Consider the following 12,489-nt stretch of genomic DNA (forward strand, 5'->3'; position numbering starts at 1 on the left):
TATAATATGAATAATTCAACAATTCATTCTATTTAACAAAAGTGAACACTTAACTCTATATCAATGTTACTTGTTGAGGACTGGAAAGAATAAATGAAAAATACAATACTGTTGATGGATTTAGGCCTTATTAGGTAGGGAGAAGAAGGATGACAACAAAGATAAAAATCAACTCAAGATGCATCAAGCATCAAAACTTAAGACCTGAAAATATTAAACTGCCAGATAAAATATAGGGGAAAACTGCCAGACCTTGGACTAAACAAAGACTTTTTTCCCCAAAGAAACCTTTTATGTAAGGAGTACAAATTCCTAAGTACAAATTCAGGAATATAGTGATTCTTCCCACCATACCCGCCCTCCCACTCTCACTCCTACCTGACCTTCTCCTCCCTCTCCCATTCCCAGTCCTATTGTCCATTAAGATTAATTTTCAATTAACTTCATACTCAGAAGACCAACTTTATACTAAATGAAGATTTCAACAATTTGCACACATATACACATACACAGTTTGAGAAAAGTTTTATAGTTAATTCTCTTAACAAAACACATTGAGGGCTGGTGCTGTGGCTCAGTAGGCTAATCCTCTGCCTTGCAGCACCAGTACACCTGGTTCTGATCCCAGTCGGGGCACCGGATTCTTTCCCAGTTGCCCCTCTTCCAGGCCAGCTCTCTAGTCCCAGTGATCAATTTCTGTTCACAATTGATCATAATGATAGGACTAAGAACCAAAGAGATCACATAAACATGAATAGTGTCTGCAAATACTAGCTGATAGAATAAAAAAAGGAGAGAACGATCCAACATGGGAAGTGAGATACACAGCAGACCCATAGAATGGCAGATGTCCTAAACAGAACTCTGGCCTCAGAACCAGCCCTTAAGGCATTTGGATCCGGCTGAAAAGCCCATGAGAGTATTTCAGGCATGGAAAGCCAAGACACTCTGGCAAAAAAAAAAAAAAAAAAAAAAAACCTAAATGAAAGATCTCCACGAGTGAGATTCCAGTGGAAAGAATGGGTCATCAAAGAAGGAGGTACCTTTCTCTGAAGGGAGGAGAGAACTTCCACTTTGACTATGACCTTGTCTAAATATGATCAGAATTGGTGAACTCAGGGGGCTTCCATAGCCTTGCAGCTCATGACAAGAGCCTAGGGTGATTACTGAGGCCATAAACAAGAGTGTCAATTTGTTAAGTCAACAACAGGAGTCACTGTGCACTTACTCCTCATGTAGGATCTCTGTCCTTAGTGTGCTGTACATTGTGAATTAATGCTATAACTAGTACTCAAACAGTATTTTTCACTTTATGTTTCTGTGTGGGAGCAAACTGTTGAAATCTTTACTTAATGTATGCTAAACTGATCTTCTGTATATAAAGAGAATTGAAAATGAATCTTGATGTGAATGGAAGGGGAGAGGGAGTGGGAAAGGGGAGGGTTGTGGGTGGGAGGGACGTTATGGGGGGGAAGCCATTGTAATCCATAACTGTAATTTGGAAATTTATATTCATTAAATAAAAGTTCAAAAAATAAAAAAATAAAAAAAAGAAAGTGAAGAGACAACCAAAAGAATGGGAGAAATATTTTCATCTATGCATTTGATAAAGGATTAATATCCAGAATATAATTAATATCAAGAATACATAAAGAACTTAAGAAACTCAATAACAAAACATACAATTAAGAAATGGGCAAAGGATTTGAATAGACATTTCTCAAAGAAAACTTATAAATGGCCAACAGGATCAATATCCATCAGGAAAATGTAAATAAAAACTAGAATTAAGTATCATCTTACATCTGTTCGAATTGCTAATACCCAAAATATGGAACAAAACAAAAACAAAAAATAAAAAACAAATGCTGGAGAGGCTGTGAAGAAAAAGTTACCTTAATACACTGTTGGTGGGAGGGCAAATTAGTACAATTATGGAAAACAGTATAGAGATTAGTCAAAATTAAAATTGATCTACATGACTAAGCTGTCCCACTTCTGGGAATATATCCAGAGGAAATGAAGTCAGCATATGAAAGAGATGCCTGCATTCTGATGTTTATAGCAGGCCAATACACAATAGGAATTATATGGTATCAAGCCAGATGGTCCACCAACTGATGACTACATAAAGGAAATGTATATATACATGATAGAATATTACTCAACCATAAAAAGAATAAAATACAGATTTTTGCAATAAAATGTATAGAAAGGAATATGATTATGTTATGTGAAATAAGCCAGATCCTAAAAGACAAATATTGTTTTCTATTAATTATGGAAGTTAATATATATAAAGCAAAAAATTGAGTAGGTGCCATATTATTTGACATATAGACTTTTATAAATATTGTCTCCACTGAAGTTATATCATCTTTCCTCACTTTGTGGTCATGGTCATGAATCCCATATTATGATATTAATATCTACTTTTTTCAAGAAAATTAGTATATATGTGTATGTATGCAATATCTTCATATGAATTGAATATTAAAAATGTTAAAATCGTTAAATATTAAATATAAAAATGCTTCTAGGAGCACAAAGAAAAAAAGAAAAGACACATGGTGCCCCATAAATATGTATATTGTCAATAAAGTATGTTAATGGAAAAATGCAAAACAAGAAAACACTAAGGCTGCCATTCAACTGGTACCTACTGTTCTGATTGGTCAGTTACTAAGCAGATTTGTTCTATAATATTTTGAATATTACAAGGTGTATTGGAGCCTTAGGTGTATTGGAAGCCTGAAGGTGTATTGGAGCCTTAGGAAATGAGGGTGAGGAAGGGGTAGGTCAGTGTTTGCCCTAGTGGCACATCTCCCAGACACAAAAACGGGGAGAGTCACAGAATCATCTAGGGAATTTAACAGTGAGCCCTTCTGGATAATTAAAGAAGCAGTTGGGACTGCTCGTGTGGGCAAGGCCACACTTGAAAGCACCAATTATCTACCTAACGCGCCTTCATGAATCTTGAGAGGGAATTACATGGAAGACTTTGAGTTCTGAATACTAAGTAAGGAATAACAATACAGTATGTCTTCAAAGCAAGCTCTAAATTATTTGGTACAAGATATTTGCTGCCTTATGCCAATTAGGAATAGATATGCAGCTATCTATATTATGATGGCGGGGTTGCAGAAAGTGTGTTAATCACAGACACAGCTTAAAATAATGCTTAGAATTAGCCTGTCTAGTTTTGAATTTTTTAAAAAGATTTATTTATTTATTTGAAAGAGTTAAAGAGAGATAGGAAGAAACAGAGAGATAAAGAAAAAAGAAATCTTTCATCTGCTGGTTCACTCCCCAAATGGTCTCAACAGCTGGGGCTGGGCCAGGCCAAAACCAGGATTCGGGAACTTCCTCTAGATCTCCCACATGGGTGCAGGGGCCCAAGCCTTGGGCCATCTTCCACTGCTTTTCCAGGTACATTATCTGAAAGCTGGATGTGAAGTGGAGCATTTGGGGCTCGAACTGGCAACCATATGGGATGCCAGTGTTGCAGGTTGCAGATGGCGGCTTTATTGGCTACACCACAATGCTGACTCTTAGTTTTGAATCTTGACTGTACCACTAGCCTGCTGTGTGACATCTAGGAGGTTCCTTAATCTTTCTGAGTTTCCTTATCCATAAGCCACAGTAATAATAGCATCTACCATATAGGATTGTTCTGAGTATTAAAGGGAATACAATTCACATAAAGTACTTAAAAGAGATCCTGGGATATAATTTCACTGCACAAATGTTGGCTATCATTACTAGGTACATTTAACCGAGTTTCTGTAAACTGTGGATACTCATAGAGCTGAAAACAGCAGAATTAAAAAAAAATCTTGTGATGGTTATGCCAATGGGTGGCTTAGTTGAAGAGCTGGCCAACTTTTCCAGTAAAGAGCTAGACGGGGGCTGACGCTGTGGCATAGCAGGTAAGGCCATCACCTGCAGTGCCAGCATCCCATTTGGGCACTGGTTTGAGTCCTGGCTGCTCCACTTCTGACCCAGCTCTCTGCTATGGCTTGGGAAAGCAGTGGAAGATGGCCCAGTTTTTCTTGAGCCCCTGCAACCGCTTGGGAGACCCAGAAAAAGCTCCTGGCTCCTGACTTCGGATCGGCACAGCTCTGGCCATTGCGGCCATCTGGGGAGTGAACCAGCGGGTTGAAGATGTCTTTCCCTCTCTGCCTCTGCCTCTCTGTAACTCTGCCTTTCAAATAAATAAATAAATCTTTTTTTAAAAAAAGAGCTAGATAGTGAATGTTTGTAGCATTGTGGTCCAGGGGTCCACTGCTGTGGTGTGAAAACAGCCTCAGGCAACTTGTAAAAGAACAGCTTGGCTGTGCTCCAAAAACATCTCATTTACAAAACATGCATAAAACTTTATCCATAAAAACAGTGCTAGTTGGGGTTTGGCATGCTGGCCAGTGCTTGCAGATGCTGATTTAGATAGTTGTACTGCTCTTGTCTGTGAAGAACTATTTTCTAGAAAAAGAGGTATTGAGGGTAAATATTCTGTTCTCTGCTTGAAAGTCTTTTACCCTTTCCTATTTGTACAGCTGGTGCCTCCAGATGGACTTCTGTAAGTAGCTCCTACAGACACACAGCCTTTGTTTGTTTTCTGCATAGCACATATCTCAGTGCCCACGTATTTGGTATATTTGTTTGTTACTTTATTTTTTTCCCCCTATCTTCTCACCTGAATGGAAACTCAAGGAGGGCAGTGCCTATCATGACTGACTGACTTATAGTAGCAAGTTGGCAAATGCTTGTTAAATACATTAAGTAAATGAAGAAGTGACTGATTACAAAGGACTAATATATTAATTCTGACAGTTTAATCACTTTAATTAAGACACACCCTAGGTAAAACATACAATGGAATTTCTAATAAAATTGGTCTATGCATCTTCTTTTAATATGCCAAGTCTATAAAGGGGCTTTCTTTCCCAATCCATTGGCCCAATCATGCTATATTCTCACCTTATCAGTTTTTTTCTATTAATTGAAATCATGTGTTCTGGAAGAGCTTTTGCATCATTCCACTGTCTCATTCATTGTTATCTATTTCTATCTAAGGTACCCATGTTATATTCTCCTCCCCACCCTCCTTAAATATAATACCACAGATTTTGGAAAAGTTTGAAAAAAAAAAAACATTCCCTAAGTTAGATGGTCAGATGCTTCCTTCTTTCTCATTGTTCTAATATAAAAATTTAACATAGTGCCTTCCATAAGGTAGGTACTTAAAATATACTTGCAAATGAACAAATGAATGATGTCATTGAATCATTTCAAAATACTCTATAGTAAGGGGCTGTGCTGTCTAGGTCAAAATAGAAAATATTTTATACACACACACACACAAACACATATATATATAATGTGTGGGCACCCAAAAGTGAGAATAGGCAGAATATAAAATCGCATTTTCAGGTAATTTTGCCTTTGATTTTTTGCAGCACTTACAAAAGCCACCCAGAGTTTCCAGAATGAGAAAAGAGCAATGGGAACACTGTGTCTCTGAAATTACCATATGCATATTATTTCCCAGCGTGGCAAAGCAAGTTATGAATATATTAGAACAGAGCTCATCCCCTTTGTATTCATGATAAAATATCAGTCCTGTCAAATCTCCCAGGGCTGAATATGATGGGCTGTGCAAAGCTAGTTCTCACATCAACCTGATTCAGCAGATACTCACAACTGATTTCACAAACACTTTGTATTGCTAAGGGAGCCCAGGCACTTTCTGACTGCAGAGAAATACCTACCTGATTTTTCTGGGCACCTGCTGCTGGAGCATCCAGTTTTCCTAAGGGTGATTTAAGAAGGGAAAAATGAAGAAGAGAAATATTTTTCTGTAGCATTTGTTCCTGCATTTGATAGACTCATGGAAAAAAAAAAAAAGTGGACAGCACCTACTTTATGTCAACTGCACACCAAATGACTGCCTTTTCTCCTAGTTCAGGGAACAAGTCCTTGCTGAACAAAGTTCTTACCACCTTTGGACTGGTTGAGTTATTGGAGGTTGCCTATTACTCCCAAATGTAACCTCTGTCTGCTCCTTTTTGCGGCACCCACGTATCCGAGAAGTTTTTGAATGCTGTTGGAGTGTTTTCATTGCTTCCTGAATTCTACTTGTACACACCACTGTTGATGCATTGTTGCAACTTAAAAAAAGGAAAGGTACTCACTTTCCCCATTACGAGCATCCTTATGACAGGGGTCTTAATTTGCCTTTGTGTCTAAAATTTTGTCAAGTTACTGGCTCATAACAGGCCCTCAACTAATTTTGCTGATTGAATGAAAGACTAAACAAAAGCTTGGTATTTCAAGACAATGCATGTTATCCTTTTGTTAGAAACTTCTTAAGAAAATTACATAAAATATAAGAAATAGTGTATATTTCTATTAATGATGCAGCAATTCTAGTTGAGAAAGGAAAAATACAGTTAAGCCATCACCCCAGCATATTTGATATTTATATGGACTACTATGTGCCAAAAGTCAGATCATTTCCCAAAAATATGCTTGCAAAGAAACCTGGTAATGTTAAGTTAGCTTTGAACTACTTTTAGCTATTCCTGGACACAAGCTAGCATGCTCAGTGGGCAACAGAAAGGCTGGCTTGCATAAAGACACTTTCTCAAAATATATGTAATGTAAATGGTATTTGAATATCATTAAGTTGGATGAATTTTTTTTACACCAAAATAATCAGGTCCCTACTAATTTCTTTAAGTGTGACTGCTCACAACAGACTGCATAAAATTGCCTCGAGTTGTTAGTGACATGAACTAGTTGACAAGGAACTTCCACAAATTCTAGAACAACTTTGGCATGACCTCAGAATCTTGGCTGATGGAATACTTACAAAGTTAGATGTACTCACTCACTGCAAAAACCTGATTCTATATGCGAACTTGTTATTGGTATTTGATAGGAACTATGCAGTACCAACTCTTTAGCAGGGGACACACTAGCCCCTGGGGTGGAGAATTTAACAGGAACATATCTAGATGCAATATATGTGGTACTTGCCCTAAAGGAGCCCACAGTATAGTGCAAACCACATTAAAATAAATCAATCGCAATAGTTATTTTCTTTATAACTGCATCTCCTTGCAATGTGCACACTGTTTCATTACATTGGAGATTAATTTCTTCCCATAAAGGCCTCTGTACTCCTACAAAAAAGCAAACATTAACAGCACTCTTTCTTAAACAGTACGGTGTTCAGCACAGGGTTGACAACCTCATTCCTGATTGAGGGCTAAGGGACACCTCACTGTTTCCCCAACATATGTGTCATCATTATAGCTCCTCCTGAGTAAAGAAAATCAGGGACACAATGGGGTCCCACGCAGGCTGTCAGTAGTTTAGAACTGTGGGAACTTAATCCTTCTCTCAGGAGGGAAAGATGGGGCCTGGGAATGACTAGGGCTAAAGCAATGAAAGCTAACCCCAGGAAATTCACTATGGCAAAATTGGAAGAAAATTTATTAGAACACCACATAAAGTATATTTTTATTTATAATACAAATAGGACAACAACAGATAATTATAGGTTTAATATTTCCAGTAATCTTTAAAGAAATGAAGTTTAAAGTTGTCTTAACTAAGTTCTTTGAATCTATAGTACTAACAAGTTGAATAATTTTGCAACCCACCATCCTAAATATTTCAAATTGTCTTTCCCTGAGTAGCAATTATTTTGACTTATCTAAAAAATTACTTCAATCTCTACTTACTTTGTATAAACAGTCTTCAGATGTTGATTGACTAGGTCATACAAAGCAATACTCCAACCATCTGATTTAGGTTTAACTTTCCGGGTATTTTATTTTAAGAATTGGGGTATGTGTGTGCGTGTGTGTGTGTGTGTGTGTGATGTCATTGAAGGGAGTAGAAGATTTAGCTTCCAGCTTTTCTTGAGGGAAAAAAGGTTTTATGTTATCTGGGGTAGGTAGCCACTGTGTATGGGAAACCACTGTGTGAACTAAGGAGAGACTAGATGGAGGGAAATAGGCTTTGATGCTACAGAGATTTGGGGTGGAATCCAAGGTTCTCTGCTGATTGGTCACATAAATGGAAACAAGCTTTCATTTTCAGGAGGTATGGACTATTTTATAAGAGAGGAGTAACAGCCTTTACCTGATAGGATTGTTGTAAGGATTAAATATGATACTGTGGATGAGTACTTGGTATGAAGGGCACATGCAATAAATACCAATTCCCTTCATTCTCTCAAAAAAGAGAGAGATTTTAGAAGCCATTTGCTTCAAACCTTGAATTTGAGAGAGATTTTTCAAACTAGCATTTTATAGGAATTTGATATTACTAACAAGGTAATTTCTTGTTTTAACTTTTTAAATTGATATAAAGGGAATAAATTTCACATATTTCATATATATTTAGTTTTAAGAACATAATGATATTAAAATGCTATTATTTGCACTTAAACATAAAAAAGAACACATTATATGTATTGTGTGTATAGGAGGAGGGTCTTGGTAGTCTGTGACATGCAAAGTTTCAAATATGCAGGATATAAGCACAAAAAATATACAAACATATAGAATTTCTTTGATCTTTGAGGGTAGATTATCCATCAAACATTTTGGAAGAAAACAAAATGATGGCTTTGAAATTGTACTGCTTTACTCAGTAAAATAGTGCTTTGGACTCCAAAGCACCAAATAAATGAAACTGATACTACTTATCTACTAATAAAACTCTAGGAAGTCAAAATGTTGAGTGGTCTAATAACTTTTCCTTTCAGTTTAATCATCTCCAAGTTAGTTTACATACATCTGACCTGAAGAGATCTAAAATTTCATTATTATGGGAAATAAACTTATCACCAAATCACATATCATTAGTTTTGCTTGTGGTTTTGATAAAATATGTTTTTCCTAGTGAAAAAAAAAGGTTTATTTTTATTTTATTTGAAAGGCAAAGATACATAGTGAAAAGAGATTTTTCCATCTGCCGGTTCACTCCTCAAATGTCCCCAAAGGCCAGGGTTGGGCCAGGTCCCCAAGCCAGGAATCTGGAACTCAATTTGGGTAATATCTCTGTTTATTTCTTGCGGCTTGGCCAAATATTATATGCTGATCTGAGGGATAACTGGTTCTGCTACTTTGGGAGACCTAAGGAAGTGTGTGCTTTTGTCAAATTAAAACCTTCAAGTAGAATTGTATAAATATCCGGCTTTAACCCAGCTTACATGTGTGATACCAGGATAGACTGGCAGACACCTAAGCTGCTCATCCAATTTCTGACATGTGCTCTTACCATTTTGGGAGTACTTTAGAAAGCAGGTGCCTCCTTTGAAAAGCTTTAGTAATGCTGCTTATAGTTTTACTGGCTACATGTTTATTTAAACAGATTTTGAAGGTATTATTATATTTCTAAAGTGTGCTTCCTATGAATCCCATTGTTTTATTTTCTATCATCTACCATTAGAAAGAACTTGCCTCAAGTTATCAGAAGTTTGGGAATTATCAGTGGGATGATCCATAGCATGACTTGGTGCATGTACTAACCAAGGGCAGGCATGATTTTCTACACAGCTGAAGTCATCCAGGAAGACAGCTCCCCAGCCACAGGCTTCCCAGTCTGCCATAGACTCCATTTCTTTCTGTTCAATCTTTCTCACCAGGGAGTGAGAATTGTTCTATGGTTTTCTATTAGAAAAGCAAATTCCTAATTGAAGACTAAAATGTGGACTGGCACCAAACAGAACTCCTGCTGGTTTTCATTCTTTTGAATTGAAAAATAGCTATAGGCTCTGCTTGTGGAAAAATAGGAGACTTCTACTCAGACTTATCTACTATTTGCAGTATTCATATCTAATTTATTTTAAAACAACAAGAAATGAAACCCTGTTTTCAGAACAATGATGCATGATAATTCTATGCTGGATTGAAATGATTTAATTTTAAGACAGCTAATTACCATGGCAATGTTCAATTAATAGTCACTCCATATAATTTTTTTTGGAATACAGCTTCATCCTCAATAGTTTGTCATGAAATTAAGGCCAGCTAAGGGGAAAATATACAATGAATATTAAAACAGAGTTGGCCTGCAGAAGTGTATGAAAACTACAGAATCAATACCCATGGGAAGTAATTATTGGAGGGAATTTCAGGATTTTACCACCTGGCAATGTCTTGGAGGATATAGTAAGCATTAATGCCATTGTGAGTATAATAAAATCATTGTTATTTTACAACACAGTTTGGGGTATCTGAACCCAGTGGTGGAGTTGGCTTGGTACCATATCCTAATTTAGTTCGTTATAATAGAAAGGTATTTTTCAGAAATTCACAGGCCATAAATAGAGAAGTTCAAAAATACTACTTTCAGGGGCCGGTGCTATGACATAGTGAGTTAAAGCCCTGGCCTGCAGTGCCGGCATCCCATATGGATGCTGGTTCAAGTCCCAGCTGTTCCACTTCGGATCCAGCTCTCTGCTGTGGCCTGGGAAGACAGTGGAAGATGGCGCAAGTCCTTGGGCCCCTGTACCTGCATGGGAGACCTGGAGGAGCTCCTTGCTCCTGGCTTCAGTTCAGCTCAGCTCTGGCCATTGCAGCCATTTGAGGAAATTGGGAGACTACTCAGTAAAAGTTGCTTTCCCTTCAAATTATTAGCACAAAAATTTTAAAGGAACCACTAGAATGAATTTGAAGCTCATATTACAATGTATTTAGAGGCAAAGGATAGTGGTAATAGGAAGGCATAAAACTGCCAATATTTCACACAACAAAGGCAGTAATTAGCTTCATTTTAAGATTATACATCTTGGCTGGCGCCGCGGCTCACTAGGCTAATCCTCTGCCTTGCGGCACCAGCACACCGGGTTCTAGTCCCGGTCGCGGCGCCGGATTCTGTACCAGTTGCCCCTCTTCCAGGCCAGCTCTCTGCTGTGGCCAGGGAGTGCAGTGGAGGATGGCCCAAGTGCTTGGGCCCTGCACCCCATGGGAGACCAGGATAAGTACTTGGCTCCTGCCTTTGGATCAGCGCGGTGCACGGGCCACAGCGCGCCGTCCGTGGCAGCCATTGGAGGGTGAACCAACGGCAAAGGAAGACCTTTCTCTCTCTCTCTCTCTCTCTCTCTCTCTCACTGTCCACTCTGCCTGTCAAAAAAAAAAAAAAAAGATTATACATCTTTAGGGACAAATGGAAACCACAAATAGACATTGTTGGCAATATTGTTTAAGAAGGGTCTAGTTTATAACTTATTAAAATTTGTGGACTAGTTTTCAGTCCTGATAATGTGTGCTCTAGAGAAAATATTATACTCATATTGTTAGTTTGCAGTGAAGTCAAAATGAATATTTCAACAAAGGAGAAAACCAACGCAGAGCAAAGAAACAACAATATTTTGAAGACAATGACATATGGGGGAAATCTTCAAAAATATCAGGGATAACAACAATTCATGGGGTTAAAAATGTTTTGTGACAAAATAAATTTATCTTTTAATTTCATTTTTCCACAAACTTTATGTAGTATCTTGTAAATAATGATTTCACATTATTCATATCTTACTTACAGCACCAAGATAGGCAAAAGAGAGAGGAATCGATCAGGCCCTAGAGGCTGGGGTAATGTATATATATTTGGTAAAGATCACACAACTTCAGATGCAAGCGAGACTATTGGAGAGATCACAGGACTTGGTCTTGGGAAGACCTGGAAATAAATCATAGCTCCTCAGTTGAATTGCTCTTTGTGAGCAAATAACACTTTTATGTCTCCATTTCCTTCTCATTAATGTGGGGATAATAACATCCATCTTGCAAGGCTGAAGAGGGGAAATCATATGTTCAACAGTCTGGCATACAGTGAACACTTAATAAAGGGTGGCTCTCATTATTCTCTTTCAAGAAGAAATAATTGAAATAAATCCATTAAATCAAATCAACACAAATTAAATAACCCTTAGATTACAAAATCTAGCATTTAATTTGCTCCTTGATAATTTATGAGAGACCTGTGATTTGGAATTTAGGAAAAGGCTTTATAATGTCCATTGGACTCACCCTTGCATGTTGCTGGTGAGCCCATTTCATCTGGAACTGCCTCTCCCTAAAGATAAGTGCTGATCCATCTCAAATCTGCCTATTCAGTCTGTGCACCAGAGATTTAGAACCCCCCCCCCCATCTTTGATGCCTTATTCCACACAACAGCCATATGTGGAAGTGGCCAATAAGCAGTAATTCCCTTCTGGGCTTTTGTCAGTGACACTGAAATGATTGTTATTATATAATAAGCAAATGAAGGAAGTGATTTGCAGCCCAATTTTTCAGACACAGAACTAATGTTACATTCTAAAAAAGTCTTTGATTTGCTCAGGGTGAGTTGCTGTTTCTATGATTGTTTTTTTCTCCCAATTCTTGCAACATGGTGCAAATGCATGAGTCTCTCTCTCTCTCTCTCTCTATCTCTCTCTCTTTCTCTCTCTCTCTCTCTCTCACACA

At 37.7% G+C, this 12,489-nt stretch overlaps 1 protein-coding gene across 8 annotated transcripts in view; it reads right to left on the reverse strand.

Moving 5' to 3' along the window:
- The window catches only part of PRLR (prolactin receptor), a 183,485-nt gene that overhangs the window by 83,537 nt on the left and 87,459 nt on the right, over positions 1-12,489 (reverse strand). Inside the window, exon 3 of one of the 8 annotated variants that reach the window (XM_089312515.1) lies at positions 5,769-5,809. The exons of the other annotated variants lie outside the window; for them this stretch is intronic. The gene's annotated coding sequence lies outside the window, so the exon portion shown is untranslated. The remainder of the gene's footprint in view (positions 1-5,768; positions 5,810-12,489) is intronic. 8 annotated transcript variants of the gene reach the window in all.

The sequence above is a fragment of the Oryctolagus cuniculus genome, chromosome 14 (assembly GCF_051225735.1).
Source record: "Oryctolagus cuniculus isolate XC-2025 breed Fujian yellow rabbit chromosome 14, ASM5122573v1, whole genome shotgun sequence".
Classification (NCBI taxonomy): Eukaryota; Metazoa; Chordata; class Mammalia; order Lagomorpha; family Leporidae; genus Oryctolagus; species Oryctolagus cuniculus.